A 22,023-nucleotide genomic window follows, 5' to 3' on the forward strand; every position below is an offset into this window, starting at 1 on the left:
ATCATCGCCGAGCCAAAACTACTGGACATAAAGAGATGAAATTTTGGGGATATATTCATATTAAGACGTAGGTGCTCGCTAAGAGAGGATTTTTGGATATTCCTTCGCTAAGGGGGTGAAAACGGGGGTGAAATTTTAAAATGAGTTGCTCTATATCTCAAAACTTTAAAAGTTTACAGATGTAAAAATTGGTATTTAGAATCTTCTTTATAAATAAGGAAACACGTATTTTTTTGTTTTCAGAAAATCCCAATAGGAGGGGTGAAAAAGGGTGAAAATGGGGAAAAATGGGTTGAATGCCTTTAATCAGGATACCGGTACCTATATCTCAGAAACTGAAGATATTACAGACCTGAAAATTGGTACTTTTGATCTCTTTTAAAAATAAAGAAACACGTAATTTTTTGTTTTTGGAAAATCCAATTAATGGGAGGGTGAAAAGGGGGTGAATTTTTAAAATGAAGGAATCTATATCTCCAAACTTTTAAAGTTTGCAGATGTAAAAATTGGTATTTAGAACCTTCATTAAAAATAAAGGAACACGTATTTTTTTGTTTTCGGAAAATCGCAATAGGAGGAGTGAAAAGGGGCTAAAAAGTGGTTGAATGCCTTTAATGAGGCTACTTATATATCAGAAACTGAAGATATTACAGACCTGAAAATTGGGGTTTGGGATCTCCGTTAAAAATAAAGAAACACGTAATTTTTTGTTTCTGGAAAATCCAATTTAGGGGGGGTGTGAAAAGGGAGTAATATTTTAAAATGAGTGTATCTATCTCAAAATTTTTAAAGGTTATATATGTGAAAATTGGTATTTAGAATCTCCTTTAAAAATAAATAAACACACGTATTTTTTCGTTTTTGGAAAATCCAAATATTGGGGGTAAAAAGGGGGGAGGGTAAATTTTTTTAAAATGAGTGTGTATACATCTTAAAACTTTAAAATTTACAGATGTAAAAATTGGTAGTTAGAATCTCCTCTAAAAATAAAGGAAAACGTATTTTTTGTTTCCTGTAAATCCCAATAGGAGGGGTGTAAAAGGGTGAAAAATGGGTTCAATGCCTTGAATGAGGATACATATATCTCAGAAACGAAAGATATTACAGAACTGAAAATTTGTATATGGGATCTCCTTTAAAAATAAAGAAACACGTATTTTTTAGTTTTGGAAAATCCAATTAATGGCGGTTAAACAGGAGTGACAAATTGGGTGAATTTTCGAAAGACTATATCTACAGAATATCTTGGAAATGTAAAATGTTACAGACGTAAAAAGTGGGTGTTTGTATCTCCTGTAAATCTAAAGAAACATAGGTGATTTGTATTTGGAAACTCCACTTAAGGGGAACTCAAAAGGGGTGAAATTTTAAAATGAGAATTTTTACAGTTTATCTCAAAAAACTTAACAAGTTACAGAAGTGAAAAATGGTATTTTTTATCTCTATTAAACATAAAGAAACGTGTATTTTTAGCTTTCGGAAATACCACTTGGGTGGAGGGGGGGGGGTTAAAGTGACTGAAAATGGTGTTGAATTCTTTTAATTAGGCTACTGATATCTCAAAAGTGAAGATCTTACAGACGTGAAATTTGATATTTGCAATCTGCTTTAAAAATAAAGAAACACGTATTCTCGGAAAATCCAATGAGGTTGGGGGGGTGAAAGAATTGAAAAATTAATTAAATTAATTGAATGAGAATACATACATCTAATAAAAACTAAAGTTGTTACAGACGTGAAAATTCGTATTTGGATCTCCTTTAAAAACAAAGAAAAACGCGTTTTGGTGGGAAACCATCTTGGAGGGCGGGAGTGTAAAGGAGTTGAATTCCTTTCATGAGGACACATAAATCAAAAACTGAAGAAGTTAGAGTCGTGATAATTGGTATTTAGAAGATCCTTTACTATTAAAGAAACAAGTATTTTTTGCGGGAAAATTCACTTAGGGGGGAGGGGAGTAGTGTGAAATGAAGTGAAAAAAGTAAATTATTTTTATGGGGATACTTATATCTCAAAACTGAAGGTAATAACCGTGAACATTGGTGTTTGAAATCTTCTTTAAACATAAGAAACAAGCCTTCTTTTAATTTTTTTTTGGGGGGGGGGGGTTGCCGTTAAATAAACTTAACGGCGGTGGGGTGTAGAAGGAGGTGAGACCAATTGATTTTACTGTTCTTAATGTACTTATAAGGATCCTCGGCAGCGCGCCGGCCTCTCACAGCTGGGTTCCGTGGTTCAAATCCCGTTCACTCCATGTGACATTCGTGCTGGACAAAACGGAGGCGGGACAGGTTTTTCTCCGGATACTCCGGTTTTCCTGTCATCATCCATTCCAGCAACACATAATAATAATAATAATAATAATAATAATAATAATAATAATAATAATAATAATAATGATGATGTTCCGGACCGTCGTCAAATGTGCGGACCGCGCTGGAAACGGCTCCTGGACGGGTAATGACTAAGAATGCAGTCCGGCCGCAGGTTCAGTGCCTTCTAGGCACCCAATATGACACCACGCCGGATCTCCTGAAGGATTTTATCCATATTAAAAATGATTATAGGAAAAGATGGCAAAGATTTACAGACCCAACTGACCGGGAGGAATACCTGAGCCTAGCCCGGGAAGAACGAAATCGATTGCTGGAAAAGAAGATTGAAAAATGGGAGGAAACATGCCGTAATCTAATAGAAAACGAGTCAGATCGGGAATTTTGGTAGGTTCTCGCAGAAAACGAGTCAGACCGCGAATTTCGGCGGATTATATATCTAAAACAATAAGCATTCAATTATAAATTTCAGTATAATACCGTAGCGAAGCACGGGTATCTTGCTAGTATATATATAAAGTAGCTTGTCCTGACTGACTGACTGATTCATCATCGCCGAGCCAAAAGTACTGGACATAAAGAAATGAAATTTTGGGCATAGATTCATATTAAGATGTAGGTGCTCGCTAAGAGAGGATTTTTTGATATTCCGTCGCTAAGGGGGTGAAAAGGGGGGTGAAATTTTAAAATGAGTGTGTCTATATCTCAAAACTTTAAAAGTTTACAGATGTGAAAATTGGTATTTAGAATCTTCTTTAAAAATAAGGAAACACGTATTTTTTTGTTTTCAGACAATCCCAATAGGAGGGGTGAAAAAGGGTGAAAAAGGGGTTGAATGCCTTTAATCCGGATGCGCTACGTATATCTCAGAAACTGAAGATATTACAGACCTCAAAATTGGTACTTTTGATCGCTGTGAAAAATAAAGAAACACGTATTTTTTTGTTTTTGGAAAAATCAAATAATGGGAGGGTGAAAAGTGGGTGAATTTTTAAAATGAGTGAATCTATATCGCCAAACTTTTAAAGTTTGCAGATGTAAAAATTGGTATTTAGAATCTTCTTTAAAAATAAGGAAACACGTATTTTTTTGTTTTCGGAAAATCGCAATAGGAGGAGTGGAAAGGGGTGAAAAAGGGGTTGAATGCCTTTAATGAGGCTACTTATATCTCAGAAACTGAAGATATTACAGACCTGAAAATTGGTGTTTGGGATCTCCTTTAAAAATAAAGAAGCACGTATTTTTTAATTTCTGGAAAATCCAAATAAGGGGGGGGGTGAAAAGGGGGCAAAATTTTAAAATGAGTGTATCTATATCTCAAAACTTTTAAAAGTTATAGATGTGAAAATTGCTATTTAGAATCTCCTTTAAAAATAAAGAAACACGTATATTTTTTTCGGAAAATCCTAATAGGAAGGGTGGAAGAGGTTGAAAAAGGGGTCGATTGTCTTTCATGAGTCTACTTATATTTCAGAACCTGAAGATATTACAGACCTAAAAATTGGTATTTGGGATCTACTTTAAAAGTAAAGAAACACGTATTTTTTCGTTTTTGGAAAATCCAAATATTGGGGAGTGAAAAGGGGGGGGGGGCTGAATTTTTTAAAATGAGTGCGTCTACATCTTAAAAGTTTAAAGTTTACAGATGTAAAAATTGGTACGGTAGTTAGAATCTCCTCTAAAAATAAAGGAACACGTATTTTTTGTTTCCTGTAAATCCCAATAGGAGGGGTGTAAAAGGGTGAAAAATAGGTTGAATGCCTTTAATGAGGATACATATATCTCAGAAACGAAATATATTACAGAACTGAAAATTTGTATATGGGATCTCCTTTAAAAATAAAGAAACACGTATTTTTTAGTTTTTGGAAAATCCATTAATGGCGGTTAAACATGAGTGACAAAAGGGGGTGAATTTTTTGAAAGACTATATCTACAGAATCTTTTGGAAACGTAAAATGTTACAGACGTAAAAAGTGGGTGTTTGGAATCTCCTGTAAATGTAAAGAAACACAGGTGATTTTTTTTTTTTTTGGAAACTCCACTTAAGGGGAACTCAAAAGGGGTGAAATTTTAAAATGAGAATTTTTACAGTATATCTACAAAAACTTAACATGTTACAGAAGTGAAAAATGGTATTTTTATCTCTATTAAACATAAAGAAACGTGTATTTTTAGTTTTCGGAAATACCACTTGAGTGGAGGGGGGGGGGGGGGTAAAAGTGACTGAAAATGGTGTTGAATTCTTTTAATTAGGCTACTGATATCTCAAAAATGAAGATGTTACAGACGTGAAAATCGATATTTGCAATCTGCTTTAAAAGTAAAGAAACACGTATTCTCGGAAAATCCAATGAAGGGAGGGGTGGTGAAAGAATTGAAAAATTAATTGACTTAATTGTATGAGAATACATACCTCTAATAAAAACTAAAGTTGTTACAGACGTGAAAATTCGTATTTGGATCTATTTTAAAAACAAAGAAAAACGCGTTTGGAGGGGTGGGCATCTTGGAGGGTGGGAGTGTAAAGGAGTTGAATTCCTTTCATGAGGACACATAAATCAAAAACTGAAGAAGTTAGAGTCGTGATAATTGGTATTTAGATTATCCTTTACTATTAAAGAAACAAGTATTTTTGCGGGAAAATTCACTTAGGTGGGGGGGGGGATAGTGTGACCTGAAGTGAAAAAAGTAAATTATTTTTATGGGGATACTTATATCTCAAAACTGAAGGTAATAGACGTGAACATTGGTGTTTGGAATCTCCCTTAAACATAAAGAAACAAGCCTTCTTTTAATTTTTTTTTGGGTGGGGGAGGGTGGCGGTAAATAAACTTAACGGCGGTGCGGTGTAGGAGGAGGTGAGACCAATTGATATTACTGTTCATAATGTACTTATAAGGATCCTCCGTTGCTCAGGCGGCAGAGCGCCGGCCTCTCACAGCTGGGTTCCGTGGTTCGAATCCCGGTCACTCCATGTGACATTCGTGCTGGACAATACGGAGGCGGGACAGGTTTTTCTCCGGATACTCCGGTTTCCCTGTCATGAGCCACTCCAGCAACACATAATAATAATAATAATAATAATAATAATAATAATAATAATGTTCCGGACCGTCGTCAAATGTGCGGACCGCGCTGGAAACGGGTCCTGGACGGGTAATGACTAAGAATGCAGTCCGGCCGCGGGTTCAGTGCCTCCAAGGCGCCCAATATGACACCACGCCTGATCTCCTGAAGGATTTTATCCATATTAAAAATTATTATAGGAAAAGATGGCAAAGATTTACGGACCCAACTGACCGGGAGGAATACCTGAGCCTAGCCCGGGAAGTACGAAATCGATTGCTGGAAAGAAAGATTGATAAATGGGAGGAAACGTGCCGTAATCTAATGGAAAACGAGTCAGATCCGGAATTTTGGTGGATTCTCGCAGAAAACGAGTCAGATCGCGAATTTCGGCGGATTATATATCTAAAACAATAAGCATTCAATTATACATTTCAGTATAATACCGTAGCGAAGCACGGGTATCTTGCTAGTATAGTATACAAGCTAAATGCCAGCCCCGTGGTGTAGGGGTAGCATGCCTACCTCTCACCTGGAGGCCCCGGGTTCGATTCCCGGCCAGGTCAGGGATTTTTACCTGGACCTCAGGGCTGGTTCGAGGTCCACTCAGCCTATGTGATTAAAATTGAGGAGCTATCTGACGGCGAGATAGCGGCCCCGGTCTAGAAACCCAAGAATAATGGCCGAGAGGATTTGTCGTGCTGACCACACGACACCTTGTAATCTGCAGGCCTTCGGCTGAGTAGCGGTCGTTTGGTAGGCCAAGGCCCTTCAAGGGCTGTAGTACTATGGGGTTTTATACAAGCAAAATGTACCTAATTCACAAGGCCTTATGCAGCATATTTTTATTTTAAGATAAGGCCATCTCTGCCCTTATTCTGTCCGGAAAGTCATGTGTTCACCACATAAAATGGGAGATTCTCATATATTGGACCCCCAACTTACTTTTCATGACTACAAAAACGGAAAAAAAATGGATTCTAGTATGCAAGTTATTACAGTAGATGTATGTATGTAAGCAGTATGTGATCTGTAACCTGTTCAGGGACAAGGAGAAGAGAAAAAAAAATTGCACTGAAATTTAAAAACACATATTCAGTACAACTAATGCAAGAAGAACTGTATCAACGAGCTAGTTGGCCAAGCAGTTTGGGCTGCGTAGCTGTGAGCTTTCATTCAGGAGATAGTGGGTTCGAATCCCACTGTCGGTAGCTCTGAAGATTCTGTGGTTTCTTATTTTCACATCAGGCAAATGCTGGGGCTGTATCTTAATAATGGCTATGGCTGCTACCTTCCCAATCCTAGCACTTTCCCTTCTTTGCATCCCTCAAAATCTCAGTGTATTAGTTCGATGTTAAAATAAAGAAAAAAGAACTGTATCCCAATATTAATGTTGACTTCAGCTGGGAAAACCACAAAGACAGTCTTTCTGATGATGTTAAAAGGCAGGTGGAGAGTGTTTACCATTATAATGAAAACTGCCCAACTCATTTCTGACTGGCAGTAGGCAAGTACCGTATATATAGACAATATAGGACATTTCTGCTGATGACACAAGCAACTTACAGCTCATTTCCAGACACGAGAAACTGCAAGAAACTAAACTCAGAAGAACCACACTAGTATTACAAAGAATACACAGTGTAGCTAACATTCCTTCAGAGCAGTATTTCATTTGATAGCATTGCTTTTAACCGCGACATTCCTACTGACGCCATTATAATGACCGATGTTGACTTCAGTTGGGAAAACCACAAAGACAGTCTTTCTGAGGATGTTAAAAGGCAGGTGGAGAGTGAGTGTCTACCATTATAATGAAGAATTTTATATTTATGATCCCCCAAAAAGCTAACATAAGTCTTATATCTTTAAGGACATGACAACCAAAATTTATGACTAGCATTAAAGAGAAATATAAATATATGGTACATATAATATATTGCCTAAGGATAGAACAGAAATCAGCTGAATTACAAAGTTGTTTTGGAAAATTTACCAAAATGTTCTATATTTTGTAACAGTAAATGTTGTTTAAATCGGCTAGCAAGGCATGAGACTGACACAGAGTGTGTCCGGTTTCTATCTGAAGTGTTACAGAGGAGAGGTTAGCAAGAAATAAGTAGGTACCGTATAATGGAATTTTTCTTAAAATTTTGAAAAGTTTATTCACCAAATAAATGTTAAAATTCAACATCACCTCAGTACAGAAGTTATAGTGAGTGCCCTCCTTGGATTGAGCTGGTAACTGGTACACTGCAGTTCCGTGATGCTCATTCACATCTGCACCATCTTCCGATGGAGGTCTGGAGGTATCGATTTTCTAGAAGATCTCAAAGATCTAGAAGATCTAGGGACTCTTGTAGAAATGGAACACGACAATACATTTACGCCCGGAATGTACTCGTTTAGGCATTCGACTTCTGCACAGACAAAGTTATTAGTAGTAATGATTTCAAACAGATCACAAGTAATGATAGAATGTCCCTGAAATCTAATCACACTTGAAAATTAAGATATGTAGAATGTCACTGAAGTTGAAGTTTACACAGTCGATAATACTAGACCGAGTTAAATATGAAATTGAACTGAACTCATAATGTAAAATGGAATGGAACTTGTGATGTATCAGCCACTTAGGAAGAAAAAATAAATATGTCACTTTATCACAGTCAAATATTAATAATCTCGGCTGAAGAATAACGTAGAAAATAAAATACTTCACTTGTGATAACTTTCAAGTTCCCCCTGCCCCCCCCCCTCATGGCACTACAGCCCTTGAAGGGCCTTGGTCAACCAAGCGACTGCTGCTCAGCCCGAAGGCCTGCAGATTACGAGGTATCGTGTTGTCAACACGACGAACCCTCTCGGTCGTTATTCTTGGCTTTCGAGACCGGGGCCGCTATCTCACCGTCAATAGCTCCTCAATTCTAATCACGTAGGCTGAGTGGACCTTGAACCCGCCCTCATGTCCAGGTAAAAATCCTTGACCTGGCCGGGAATTGAACCCGGGACCTCAGAGTAAGAGGCAGGCACGCTACCCCTACACCACGAGGCTGGCACTTTCAAGTTCACACTGTTCTATTTTGAATTAATCACTTGTAATAAATCATAAATAAAGAAATTTATCTTGTGAATTTAGTCCCGTTTACAATTATTAATAACGTTGAAATAAAACCACAGTCTGTTCGAGAACTGTCCTGAGTTTGATGTATTTACAGATACAAGTCCTATCCTAAGAAGCAAGAAGTGTTTTTCGCATGTAAAACACCAGTTTACTAACTAACAAAGTCGTGACCAAGTCCTACCGAGAATGTTATTCATTTGAAAAAAAATCTAAGTTTGTTGGTAATGTTTAACTCAGTTAACTATGTCAGTCATTTGATAAAGTAGACGTACTCTCAGAAAAATTCTATCACCTTTTAAATTCAAACACTTGGTAAAGTAGACGCACAGTTTGACGTTTTACTGTCAAAAAAATTTCTATCACCTTTTGGAATTCAAACACTGACTTATGTTTAACGCTTGGTAAAGAGAATCGCATTCATGAGAGAAAATATACAAATTCGATTTGCACTTGTGCAGGTCACATAAATAGTTAATCATTTGAAATGCACAGAGATAACACGTCTTAATTTGTAGTGGAACTTTCACTATCACACACAAACGGTGTTGAAATTTCCAAGTCTTATCGAGAATGTTGTAGAGTTAGAGCTTCATAACGCGAATTTAAACTTTTGTTGGGAACCGAACTGGTGATTTACATCACGGTGCAGGAGAATAACCAACAGCCGACCGTCCGGCCTTGACTATGGCACAAAGTAGACTGATTTTGCAAGCAAATATGCCTCCCTTTTATACAAGATCTTGGAGAATTGCGGCTATTCTATTTCCTTAAATATCTCCCTTAATCTTCGTTGGATTTCTTTCAAACTTAGGAATGATGGTAGCAAAAACTTGGTCCACACGATGGCATTGTTCATTTTCTCTTACGTTAAGTCAAACAAAAGTTATTAATAATGGAATGTTTGGAATGTTCTCCCGGCCTACGTAATTTAGCCTTGACCGTGCTCTGCAGAACGTGACATCACAAGCTCCATGTTGCTCGCAGCTGACTTGCTTGCAGCCGGCCAGATTTCAGCTCTTGGTACATAGTACGACTTTAAACATTGAGAACTCTGTCTCGGACCACCATTCCTGGTACATTTTCCCCTATCTCCCCTATCGCCTTCATTTAAACCGCAGTGGTACGTATAAGTTAGGAAATTTGTTTGGAAGGGTAATAGGGAGGTACATTCAGGGAAACGGGATGGCCTAGGGAGCGGTGATAAGGGAACAGGGAACTGGAAATCAAGTAGGGATGACATAAAATTGTTACTGTTGAACTGTAGAAGTATTGTAAAGAAAGGAATATAATTAAGTAATTTAATAGATATATATTTACCAGATATTGTAATAGGAGTTGAATCATGGCTGAGAAATGATATAATGGATGCAGAAATTTTCTCACGGCACTGGAGTGTGTATCGTAGAGATAGGATAGGAAAGGTGGGAGGGGGAGTTTTCATTCTGGTGAAAGAAGAATTTGTAAGCTACGAAAAAGTTAAAGATGAGACACATGAAATTCTAGGTGTAAGGCTCATTTCTAAAGATAATAGGCAACTTGATATATTTGGAGTGTACAGATCGGGAAAGGGTAGCACTGATGCGGATTCGGAATTATTTGATAGGTTAGTCAGCTATGTGGGAAACGACATGGAAAGAAATGTGATTGTAGCGGAAGATCTGAATTTGCCAGATGTCAATTGGGAAGGAAATGCGAAGGACAGGAAGAATGACCAACAAATGGCAAATAAGTTAATATGGGAAGGACAGCTGATTCAGAAAGTGATGGAACCAACCAGAGGGAAAAATATTTTGGATGTGGTGCTGATAAAACCAGATGAGCTCTATAGGGAAACTGAAGCAATAGATGGTATTAGTGATCATGAAGCTGTTTTTGTGGTAGTTAAAAATAAATGTGATAGAAAGGAAGGTCTTAAAAGTAGGACTGTTAGGCAGTACCATATGGCTGATAAAGCAGGTATGAGGCAGTTTCTAAAAAGTAACTATGATCGGTGGAAAACGGTAAATAAAAATATAAACAGACTCTGGGATGGGTTTAAAGAAATTGTTAAGGAATGCGAAAACAGGTTTGTACATTTAAGGGTGGTAAGGAATGGTAAAGACCCACCTTATTATAATAGAGAAATAAAGAGACTAAGAAGGAGGTGCAGACTGGAAAGAAATAGAGTTAGAAATGGCTGTGAAAGTAAGGAGAAATTGAAGGAACTTACTAGAAAATTGAATCTAGCAAAGAAGGCAGCTAAGGATAACATGATGGCAAGCATAATTGGCAGTCATACACATTTTAGTGAAAAGTGGAAGGGTATGTATAGGTATTTTAAGGCAGAAACAGGTTCCAAGAAGGACATTCCAGGAATAATTAATGAACAAGGGGAGTGTGTATGTGAGGATCTTCAAAAGGCAGAAGTATTCAGTCAGCAGTATGTAAAGATTGTTGGTTACAAGGATAATGTCGAGATAGAGGAAGAGACTAAGGCCAAAGAAGTAATAAAATTTACGTATGATAACAATGACATTTACAATAAGATACAAAAGTTGAAAACTAGAAAAGCGGCTGGAATTGATCAGATTTCTGGGGATATACTAAAGACAATGGGTTGGGATATAGTACCATATCTGAAGTACTTATTTGATTATTGTTTGGCCGAAGGAGCTATACCAGATGAATGGAGAGTTGCTATAGTAGCCCCTGTGTATAAAGGAAAGGGTGATAGACATAAAGCTGAAAATTACAGGCCAGTAAGTTTGACATGCACTGTATGTAAGCTTTGGGAAGGCATTCTTTCTGATTATATTAGACATGTTTGTGAAATTAATAACTGGTTCGATAGAAGGCAATTCGGTTTTAGGAAAGGTTATTCCACTGAAGCTCAACTTGTAGGATTCCAGCAAGATATAGCAGATATCTTGGATTCTGGAGGTCAAATGGACTGTATCGCGATTGACATGTCTAAAGCATTTGATAGGGTGGATCATGGGAGACTACTGGCAAAAATGAGTGCAATTGGACTAGACAAAAGAGTGACTGAATGGGTTGCTATATTTCTAGAAAATAGATCTCAGAGAGTTAGAGTAGGTGAAGCTTTGTCTGACCCTGTAATAGTTGAGAGGGGAGTTCCTCAGGGCAGTGTTATCGGACCTTTATGTTTTCTTATATATATAAACTAGCAAGATACCCGTGCTTCGCTACGGTATTATACTGAAATTTATAATTGAATGCTTATTGTTTTAGATATATAATCCGCCGAAATTCGCGGTCTGACTCGTTTTCTGCGAGAACCTACCAAAATTCCCGATCTGACTCGTTTTCTATTAGATTACGGCATGTTTCCTCCCATTTTTCAATCTTCTTTTCCAGCAATCGATTTCGTTCTTCCCGGGCTAGGCTCAGGTATTCCTCCCGGTCAGTTGGGTCTGTAAATCTTTGCCATCTTTTCCTATAATCATTTTTAATATGGATAAAATCCTTCAGGAGATCCGGCGTGGTGTCATATTGGGTGCCTAGAAGGCACTGAACCTGCGGCCGGACTGCATTCTTAGTCATTACCCGTCCAGGAGCCGTTTCCAGCGCGGTCCGCACATTTGACGACGGTCCGGAACATCATCATTATTATTATTATTATTATTATTATTATTATTATTATTATTATTATTATTATGTGTTGCTGGAATGGATGATGACAGGAAAACCGGAGTATCCGGAGAAAAACCTGTCCCGCCTCCGTTTTGTCCAGCACGAATGTCACATGGAGTGAACGGGATTTGAACCACGGAACCCAGCTGTGAGAGGCCGGCGCGCTGCCGAGGATCCTTATAAGTACATTAAGAACAGTAAAATCAATTGGTCTCACCTCCTTCTACACCCCACCGCCGTTAAGTTTATTTAACGGCAACCCCCCCCCCCCCAAAAAAAATTAAAAGAAGGCTTGTTTCTTATGTTTAAAGAAGATTTCAAACACCAATGTTCACGGTTATTACCTTCAGTTTTGAGATATAAGTATCCCCATAAAAATAATTTACTTTTTTCACTTCATTTCACACTACTCCCCTCCCCCCTAAGTGAATTTTCCCGCAAAAAATACTTGTTTCTTTAATAGTAAAGGATCTTCTAAATACCAATTATCACGACTCTAACTTCTTCAGTTTTTGATTTATGTGTCCTCATGAAAGGAATTCAACTCCTTTACACTCCCGCCCTCCAAGATGGTTTCCCACCAAAACGCGTTTTTCTTTGTTTTTAAAGGAGATCCAAATACGAATTTTCACGTCTGTAACAACTTTAGTTTTTATTAGATGTATGTATTCTCATTCAATTAATTTAATTAATTTTTCAATTCTTTCACCCCCCCAACCTCATTGGATTTTCCGAGAATACGTGTTTCTTTATTTTTAAAGCAGATTGCAAATATCAAATTTCACGTCTGTAAGATCTTCACTTTTGAGATATCAGTAGCCTAATTAAAAGAATTCAACACCATTTTCAGTCACTTTAACCCCCCCCTCCACCCAAGTGGTATTTCCGAAAGCTAAAAATACACGTTTCTTTATGTTTAATAGAGATAAAAAATACCATTTTTCACTTCTGTAACTTGTTAAGTTTTTTGAGATAAACTGTAAAAATTCTCATTTTAAAATTTCACCCCTTTTGAGTTCCCCTTAAGTGGAGTTTCCAAATACAAATCACCTATGTTTCTTTAGATTTACAGGAGATACAAACACCCACTTTTTACGTCTGTAACATTTTACATTTCCAAGATATTCTGTAGATATAGTCTTTCGAAAATTCACCCAATTTGTCACTCCTGTTTAACCGCCATTAATTGGATTTTCCAAAACTAAAAAATACGTGTTTCTTTATTTTTAAAGGAGATCCCATATACAAATTTTCAGTTCTGTAATATCTTTCGTTTCTGAGATATATGTATCCTCATTCAAGGCATTGAACCCATTTTTCACCCTTTTACACCCCTCCTATTGGGATTTACAGGAAACAAAAAATACGTTTTCCTTTATTTTTAGAGGAGATTCTAACTACCAATTTTTACATCTGTAAATTTTAAAGTTTTAAGATGTATACACACTCATTTTAAAAAAATTTACCCTCCCCCCTTTTTACCCCCAATATTTGGATTTTCCAAAAACGAAAAAATACGTGTGTTTATTTATTTTTAAAGGAGATTCTAAATACCAATTTTCACATATATAACCTTTAAAAATTTTGAGATAGATACACTCATTTTAAAATATTACTCCCTTTTCACACCCCCCCTAAATTGGATTTTCCAGAAACAAAAAATTACGTGTTTCTTTATTTTTAACGGAGATCCCAAACCCCAATTTTCAGGTCTGTAATATCTTCAGTTTCTGATATATAAGTAGCCTCATTAAAGGCATTCAACCACTTTTTAGCCCCTTTTCACTCCTCCTATTGCGATTTTCCGAAAACAAAAAAATACGTGTTCCTTTATTTTTAATGAAGGTTCTAAATACCAATTTTTACATCTGCAAACTTTAAAAGTTTGGAGATATAGATTCCTTCATTTTAAAAATTCACCCCCTTTTCACCCTCCCATTAATTGGATTTTCCAAAAACAAAAAATTACGTGTTTCTTTATTTTTAAAAGAGATCAAAAGTACCAATTTTCAGGTCTGTAATATCTTCAGTTTCTGAGATATAGGTACCGGTATCCTGATTAAAGGCATTCAACCCATTTTTCCCCATTTTCACCCTTTTTCACCCCTCCTATTGGGATTTTCTGAAAACAAAAAAATACGTGTTTCCTTATTTATAAAGAAGATTCTAAATACCAATTTTTACATCTGTAAACTTTTAAAGTTTTGAGATATAGAGCAACTCATTTTAAAATTTCACCCCCGTTTTCACCCCCTTAGCGAAGGAATATCCAAAAATCCTCTCTTAGCGAGCACCTACGTCTTAATATGAATATATCCCCAAAATTTCATCTCTTTATGTCCAGTAGTTTTGGCTCGGCGATGATGAATCAGTCAGTCAGTCAGTCAGTCAGTCAGGACAAGTTATTTTATATATATAGATGATATGAATAAAGGAGTGGAATCGGAGGTAAGGCTTTTTGCGGATGATGTTATTCTCTATAGAGTGATAAATAAGTTACAAGATTGTGAGCAACTGCAACGTGACCTCGAAAATATTGTGAGATGGACAGCAGGCAATGGTATGTTGATAAACGGGGCTAAAAGTCAGGTTGTGAGTTTTACAAATAGGAAAAGTCCTCTCAGTTTTAATTACTGCGTTGATGGGGTGAAAGTTCCTTTTGGGGATCATTGTAAATATCTAGGTGTTAATATAAGGAAAGATCTTCACTGGGGTAATCACATAAATGGGATTGTAAATAAAGGGTACCGATCTCTGCACATGGTTATGAGAGTGTTTAGGGGTTGTAGTAAGGATGTAAAGGAGAGTGCATATAAGTCTCTGGTAAGACCCCAACTAGAGTATGGTTCCAGTGTGTGGGACCCTCACCAGGATTACCTGATTCAAGAACTGGAAAAAATCCAAAGAAAAGCAGCTCGATTTGTTCTGGGTGATTTCCGACAAAAGAGTAGCGTTACAAAAATGTTGCAATGTTTGGGTTGGGAAGAATTGAGAGAAAGAAGAAGAGCTGCTCGACTAAGTGGTATGTTCCGAGCTGTCAGCGGAGAGATGGCGTGGAATGACATTAGTAGACGAATAGGTTTGAATGGCGTCTATAAAAGTATGAAAGATCACAATATGAAGATAAAGTTGGAATTCAAGAGGACAAACTGGGGCAAATATTCATTTATAGGAAGGGGAGTTAGGGATTGGAATAACTTACCAAGGGAGATGTTCAATAAATTTCCAATTTCTTTGAAATCATTTCGGAAAAGGCTAGGAAAGCAACAGATAGGGAATCTGCCACCTGGGCGACTGCCCTAAATGCAGATCAGGATTGATTGATTGATTGATTGATTGATTGATTGATAGAAAGAAAATCCGATCAGGGTTTCCTTTTGCTTAATGTTCCCGATAGTAATATTTCTTTACGTTAGCTGCATTGTAGATTTCTTCCTGGTTTCCGTCCAATTTGCTTACTTGATAGGCTCCATTATCAAGGACTTTCATGATCTTATAAGATCCTACGTAAAGGGGACAAAACTTGGCATATATGCAGAGTTTTGGATGGGAGACTGCTGGTTTCCTGATTAATACCATATCACCCACGCAAAGTGGTTGCCGATAAGCTCTATGTCATCCTTCTCTCTCGAATTCGGGCAGCATGTCTAAGATGTTCTCTTGTAGCTTCCGCGCGAGCCTGGTGAGCGACTGCAGTGTCTTGAAGAGGTGGTAGCAGCTGGTCCCATGGTCTATTAGGTGTGATATCTTTATGGATCTGCATGGGAATGCCATGAATAGATTCGTGAACTGTTAAATTCACGACCCGCTGCATTATGGGTAGAACCTCGACCCACTTCCAGTGCTGTGTCTCACAGTGGTGTCTACAAAATCTTGCGATTTCCCGCATTATCCTTTTGGCAGGGTTAGCCTCGGGATATCGTATCGAATTCATGATATGCTTAATGTTCATATCCTCCAATTCATAACCTCCAATGTCGTTTGAAATTCTATAGAAGTGAATTAGGTACCGTGATCCATAAGCAAATATTCCGGTTTACCCATTTCCGGAATAATATTCCACTTAACTCTGCAGAGGATGTTCTTAGCATTTGCTTTCTGTATGGGGAGTAGCATTGTATACTTTGAGAATACATCCACTACGACGATGATGGGTCGGTTGCGGAGGGTTGCCTTAGGCAAGGGGCCGTACAGGTCCAGAGCCAGGATCTCCTCTGGTCTCTCTGGAATCAGTGGCCTAGGCAACTCCTTTAATAACTTGTTGTTTGGTTTGATCCGCTAGCAAACATCACAAGTGTGGATAATATCTCTGGCAACTCGCCTCGTGTTTTCCCACACAAGTTTCTCTCTAATGGGCGCAGTCATCTTGTCAGTGCCGGCATGTCCGTATAGAGAATGCCAATGCCACACAATGTCTGGTCAGAGCCTGAGCGGAGCGTAAATCCTACGCCTACTCTTAGCGGGATCTAGATACTTATAAATAAGTCCATTATGAAAACAAAAAGATCGTGCAAAACGTGAGATGCGATCATAGTCGTCGTCATAAGCGGAAATCGAACCCTTGAAGAATCAAAGAAGTTCGCGTGTCTTTACATCTCGTGCTTGTGCCTGTGGCAAATTCCGAAGTCTTCGAAGAAACTCTTCATATTCCCTGTTTAAGATCTCAATTGGATGAACAGTAATAACATCGACTAGGTTGCAGCTCAGAGCGTCTGCGAGGATGTTTTTCTTCCGCGGTCGATGAACCACAGTGATATTGAATTGTTGGATAAAGAGTGCCCAACGAGTTACCCTATCACTGGTAATATCAGAAGACATAATGAATGTAAGTGCCTTATGATCGGTATAAGTGATCACAGGCTAGTCATAGACTATCTTCTTCCTATAGAGTAGGGATTGTACAATGGCAAGTGCCTCAAGCTTTGTTATTGTAGACGATCTCTTATGCAGTCTCAGTTTTAACTCATAAATGGTATGAATATCCTAACATCAGCTTCTTTAGGATTGACTTGATACAAAGCTGCACCCACTCCCACGGAGCTGGCATCTCATTCAATGTAGAACAGCCATTCGAAATTCGGATAGGCAAGTTGCACACTATCCTGGAGCATTAGCTTGGTCTTACGAAATGCTTCGTCACATTCTTCTGACAATTTCCAGCAATTGTTCTTTCATAATAGTGACTGCAATGGCGCTACAGTTTCTGTGTAGTTGGGGCAGTGTTGTGAGAAGAATTGGCACAACCCTAAGAATTGTCGCACGTGCTTAATCTTGGTTGGTTTTGTAAAGTCTAATATACTGCTCATTTTATCAATCAATGTATCAATCGATACTGATCTGCATTTAGGGCAGTCGCCCAGGTGGCAGATTCCCTATCTGTTGTTTTCCTAGCCTTTTCCTAAATGATTTCAAAGAAATTGGATTTTATTGAACGTCTCCCTTGGTAAGTTATTACAATCCCTAACTCCTCTTCCTATAAATGTATATTTTCCCCAGTTTGTCCTCTTGAATTCCAACTTTATCTTCATATTGTGATCTTTCTTACTTTTATAAACGCCACTCAAACTTATTCGCCCACTAATGTCATTCCACGCCGTCTCTCTGCTGACAGCTCGGAACATACCACTTAGTCGAGCAGCTTCTAAATCTTCGGAAACGAGAGGGTGGATCTCTTCTCTGCTCCATTTCTTTGCGAGGTTCGGGGTTCGACCTCGGCTGCGACTTTATTTCCGCATGATTATTCATGACTTCCTTCGGTTTATTAGCCTTCATTGGATTCTGCGTGTGAGCACGTTTTCAGGCTTCTCTAAATCCTGAACATTAGCTGCTAAAAGAATCTCTTAAACGTGGGCAGGAAATTGAAGTGTCACTACCTGAATTAACTCATGCTCGGGTAGAGGCAGATCGAAGAACTGCATTTTCTTTAATTGAGAAGTTAAAAAATCTGAGTAACGTGAGGAATTGTTAGCCGTATTATGTTTTATGAATATAATTGTAGCTTGATTAAATGCTGAATTTCTGAGTTCCAGAATCTCTTTAGTAATGCTTCTTTAAAGTCATTGTACATCTTAATATTGAATTTGAACGCTGAGTACCATGTTAGCTCTCTTCTCTCTAAAATTCGGGAAGCTGTTCGTACCTCGCAGTCAGATCTGACTATATTTTCCAAAAAATATTCTTCAATATTAAGAAGAAATTCCTTCGCGGTAGTCTCCTCTTTCCTAGAGAACTTTGCAGGTTTGTCATCTGGCATTCTTATAATAGGAGAAATGTTAGGAGTTTCTCCGCTACTACCTTGAAAATTTGGCACTATTCTATCCTTTTCGATTTGAGAAACATTATTACCGAGTGTCTCAATTTTTCCCTGAAGTTCTACTTTAATGGTTCTGACCTGTCCACTAATTGAAACTTCTACATCATGAATTTCTTTTTCGAGGTCTTGTTTAACTTCATCAACATCACGGCTTATACGGGCGATCTGCATGTGCACGCTGTCTAGTTGAGATGTAACATGCTTGTCAGTTTCCTCTTGTTTAGTTTTTAGTAAGTCGACTTCGCTAGTTAAATTGTGAAGAGCATTCTTAAAAGATTCGCGAATATTATCTTGTATTGAAGCTATCTTAGCTTGTGCTTGAGAAAGATGTCCATGTGATTCTTGAAATTCTGCTTTTAAACTTCCTGCTTGCTCAATTAATTGTTGCAAAGTAGGGAAGTCAATTTTAAATCTTCAGCTACCTGCTGTTTTATATCCTCTTTTACTGCGTCTAAATTACGAGTAAGGCGCTCATTTATTTCGGAAAACTGAGAATTTATTTTGGCAATGGTTTCAGAAAATCTTTTTTTTTATCTCCGAACCAGCTTTAGCGCTCAAGATTATTATTTACCTCAGAAAACTTAGTGTATGTATTTTCTGTCATATGGGCAATACGAGTTTCAAGGTGAGTATTGGTCGCAGTATTTAACTCCCTGAGTTGATTTATACTAGCTTCTAAAGTGGCGGTGGTCTCATTAATTTATACCACCCCTTACGTGCCTCCAAATTAACCCCAAGTTTATCAGTGCGGGCTTCTAGGCTAGCATTGGATTCATTAATGCGTGCCTCCAAATTAATGCCACGTTGATTAGTGGCAGCATTGGACTCATTAATGCGGGCTTCTGAGCTAGCGTTGGATTTATTAATGTGGGCTCTTAAATTAATATTAGCTTCCTGAATACGTCTTCCTAAGTTGGTGTTAGATTCTGTAATTATTTCAAGCTAATTTTCAGAGCTTCTATGGCTGCTAATATGTTTTCCATTTTGAAAAAATTATATTTGAGAAAGAATAAGACAAATAAGAAATTATCAATCACCTATAAACTTGTGATTATCACCATTAATGTTCAATAGGTGACAGTTTGTAAAACATATCACTTAGACACCGGCAAATATTTCAAGATAAGACATCAAAAATCAATACAGTCTAATTGTATCACTTGTAGTTCACTGTTCTTTAAACTATACCAAGTATCACTTTTAAATGAATTTAACTAAGTTCAAAAATGTATCCGTAACTGTTGACTTTAAAACAACTTCGATTAAATGATACTCGATCAGTGTGTTGCTATTTTAACCACTGCACCTTAGCAAAGTTAACACGATCTGAAATGATTCACTGATATTTCTTTACTTCAGTTCAAAAATCTATCATGTCTGTGCTGTGAATTCTACATGTGCACCTGTTATACTTATTCAGATCAAGTCCTGAACGTCTGAGTTCCATTTATACTTAAGCGTCTATTATACTTATTCAGATCGAGCCCTCAACGTCTGGGGCGCCGTTTATATTTATTTCCCTCTCTCTGTAACAGTAAATGTTGTTTAAATAGGCTTGCAAGGCATAAGACTGACACAGGGTGTGTCCGGTCTTTATCTGAAGTGTTACAGAGGAGAGGTTAGCAAGAAATAAGTATAACGGAATCTTTCTTACAATTGTTGAAGAGTTTATTCACCAAATAAATGTTAAAATTCAACATCACCTCAGTACAGAAGTTATAGTGAGTGCCCTCCTTGGATTGGGCTGGTACCGGTACACTGCGATTCTGTGATACTCATTCACATTTGCACCATCTTTCGATGGAGGTCTGGAAGATCTTGATTTTCTAGAAGATCTCGAAGATGTAGGGGCTCTTGTAGAAATGGAGCACGACAATGCACTTACACCCGGAATGTACTCGTTTAGGCAACTTGTGAAAATTTGAATTTATAATTCCACCTTTACAATACTGTAATTGTCTTTATTAAAAAGGTTACATTACATTATACTCGTGATACATGTTTCGTCCTCTTATGGGACATCTCCTGTCACAAATACAAAACATTAAAAATAAGGTGATGACACGTTGAAATAAGTAATAAAAAGTCTTGGTATCCTGTGACGTGGTGTGATGGCGTCTATCAATCTTCAATGTTAAAATGGTGCGGCATGAACATGATATGAAGCATGAAGTCCAGTTATAATCGCAGATTAAATTGTTGTTAAAAACAACGAATTGTCCAATTATAAAACTATGTGAGTGGCTATGCGAATAAAATTATATGCATATTGTGCATAAAACAGTGTGATGGTAATGCCACATTAAAATAGCTTTCTTGATTAGAAGGTGGAGTTATACTGATGATGCAAGTTGAACTTGATTATATGTTGACAATAAGGACCTAAAAAGAAAAAGAAAAATATGATTGGACTAAAGAATAAATTCAATTAAATTGTTAACTAAGTGCTCACCCGGTCACTCACCACCTTGCCCGACCTACGTCGACCACTCCACCTCAAGTGCTAAAGCTAACTGAGTGACGTCCTGGAAGGTCGTTGAGGACTGACTGTAAGGGGAGGTTGAGGAGAGTTTGATGTAAGGGAAGAGGCGTAAGGTAAAGTATTATTCATGCACCTTCCTGAAAAGAATTTATTGATTAACTCCTTTGAAAGTATATTGATTTCCTCCGATATCTCATTAAGGTTATAAAATGGGTTGCATTTTTGATCAATATTGATAAAAATCTTTTCAAAAATATTCAGTAGATTTCCTTTCTAACATAAATGGGGAATTTTAAGGTCTTGTTGTATGCCCGTGAATGTATGATTGGTATCGTCCATATGAGAACCGAATGCTGAATATCTGCTGTACTTTGACGCATTAACCTGTTCATTATACCTTATGTTAAGAATGCGGCCTGTCTGTCCAATATAACTGGCAGAACTCTGCTGGCACTTTAATTTGTGAACACCTGATTTCTGAAATTTGCTATTGCCGTTATTGATAGTGTGCTGATTAAAGAAAAGATGAGCGTTGTTATTGGTTGTTTTAAAAGAAACTTTCATATTAAGTTTCTTGAAAACATGTCAGAAGTAGATGGTAAAAAATGAGTTAGATACTATTTATTTTATAGCAAAAAGCAACGGGTTCAACAGGCAATTTGTTGCTAAAATAATTAGCAAAATTGAGAAGAAATCATTTTTCACATTAACCAAGGATCCCAAAAAGAAAGAAGATTGTTACGCCCTTTTCACCTATACTCACGGTAATATATACAAAATCACGAATGAAATGAATGAATTCAACAGGGACACCGGCTATCAATTAAGTAATACCTTGTTGACAGCCATTAAGAGTTTACCTACGTAGTTCCCTTCCCTGTCCCTTCACTGTTGTTATTTCTTCTCGGTGTTTTCCAAATTTGTACGTTCCTCATCGCCAGATGCTTCATTCCAGGCTTGCGTGAATGTCATATGATACGTACACATGTTATGTGAACCTCTTAGACTGATTCTGATGGTTCGGTCGGCTTCCGCTTCAAACGCTAGCGCTGTGCCACGTCTGGGGAGC

Source organism: Anabrus simplex, chromosome 4 (genome assembly GCF_040414725.1).
Source record: "Anabrus simplex isolate iqAnaSimp1 chromosome 4, ASM4041472v1, whole genome shotgun sequence".
NCBI classification, from domain to species: Eukaryota; Metazoa; Arthropoda; class Insecta; order Orthoptera; family Tettigoniidae; genus Anabrus; species Anabrus simplex.